The sequence below is a fragment of the Triticum dicoccoides genome, chromosome 3A (genome assembly GCF_002162155.2).
Source record: "Triticum dicoccoides isolate Atlit2015 ecotype Zavitan chromosome 3A, WEW_v2.0, whole genome shotgun sequence".
Lineage (NCBI taxonomy): Eukaryota > Viridiplantae > Streptophyta > Magnoliopsida > Poales > Poaceae > Triticum > Triticum dicoccoides.
In genome coordinates, this window is record NC_041384.1 from 88493824 (window position 1) to 88495958 (window position 2135).

Below are 2135 nucleotides of genomic sequence, written 5' to 3' on the forward strand. Positions count from 1 at the left end.
ATCACAGGGACCAGTCGATGAAGATATCATCTTCTTTCAACACACACTACACAAGAATATCCCTTTGGAACGAACTAAGTCAGGCAAGCTTTTATCTTCCAACTCTCCAAGTTGTCGTTTAGCTTAACCAACTAGCTCAGGGGTATCCAACACGGATTCTTGGAGAAAGGGTGGTTTACAAGAATAAACCAACTTGATCACGAGCTCAACATAACGGTCAGGTGACGACCTGGTGATACTTCCGAGAAGGCATTCAAAAATCACGAACCACCGGTATGTTACTAAGCTCGAGAACAATCTCGCTTTTGAGGGCAAGACGATATGATCAAATGAGTGAAGACTTGACAAGATCCTAACTCATCAATCGAAGGGTGAACCAGGAGAATGGACTAGGTAGCACGATCAATCTTAGAATGATGATTCAATAACCAACACACTAAGAATGAAATTATTGTCCTTTAACTACCCAGCAACGAGGTTGCTAGGCGTATTGATTTCACACATCACAATTCATTTGTCGGTATTCCGGTTACATCAACACGAGGGCCGAGGATTGACTAATGATGGTGAGAAGTATCACTACGTCAAAATTCATGAGAGTTGGTGCAGTTCTCATGACAATTCTGACATAAAGGGGGTAATACTCCAAGGTAGAACAGAACCAAAAGCTGGATTGTAACTTGATCTGCAGGACACAATTGCTTTGACCCAATCCTAGATATGGAAGAGGTACTGGAGTTTGTTTCTCCTAGTCATTCCGCGATAGAATGGCTTGACGGACCACAAGAGTAATAGGCATCGATAAACGAATGCACACATAATCTTGACTATCAATTGATAGGCGAGGGTCAGAAACAACTAAGATGGGACAACTCAAAGGAACATATGATTTTCTGAGTTGTGGATGCATGGATTAGCATGTCGAACGAAGTTCAACATATTTCTTCCGGATAACCCATGCAGAAAGGTAGAACTGGCAGAGTCACAATGTAGAATCGAGAACCCATCGAGAGCACTCTGATTGTGATCTTTCGATCAGCGAGGAACATCTGCCATAAGCGGTTCATAGTATTTGGAAGAAAGGAATACCACGAACATCGAGGACTAATGCAAAGGTTACTAATAACCTAAAGGAACGAGCAAAACTATCAACATAAGCAAGTAGGGTGAATCTCGGGTTCAAAACCCAGGGATAGAATACCTACTACTAAATGGCATCACGGGATGCTTTCGATAATGACGGCCAGAGTCATCACACTGGAACATAAATCATGGCTCGACTACTAGATGATTCCCTGAGACACCTAGGGTCATAATAGTAACTCCAACATAATGTCAAGGCAATAGAATACCTCAACTCAACAATTAGTGTGATTGAGCTGGCATAAAGGAACATCGGAAACAGGAGGAAGGGATTTGCAAATGCATCCGACTATTTAGAAACCTGGGATGACTCGGACAGCATAACGGCTGTAAATGCTCAGAAAAGATTTGAGACATTCATATAAATGGTGGCATAACCACTCAGAAGCACAATATCAAGGTCTCGAGATCAACAGTTAACATACAGAAGTAGTAAGAACTGAACTTAGACTTAAATCCAACAATCTATAAGTCTACGGATTAGTAACACGTGATCCTGATAGAAAGAAAAGATAGCCTAGTTCTTAATCCCCGCAGGAAAGATAAGATGACTCAGATCAGAAGGCATAAGGTATAAGGAGTAAAAAGAGCCTTACGTTCCATCCCACAATCAATTCCCTTATATAACTAAAGAATTTCTAGACTCAACTTCGACCAGTTTGGCTTGGTAATCCTACAGGCAGTCAAGCTCTAATACCAACGCTGTCAGGACCCCGACTCAATGCCACATCGATCTAGCATGTAACACCTCATATCACTTTGCGGCCTCACGCACGGTATTCCCACGGGTGTCGCCTTACCTTTGCCCGGGACCGTTTGCGCCTTTTGGCACACGTATATGACAGTGTCGCTAGCATCCATATGATAAGGAGCCCGGGCTGACATGGCTAGTCGTAAATCCAAAGTGGCACAAACTTACAGGGACAGGCATCCATGACCCAGCATCGAACGTGTCGGTCATCAGCGAGTGAATCCAGGCTGTAGCACTGGGC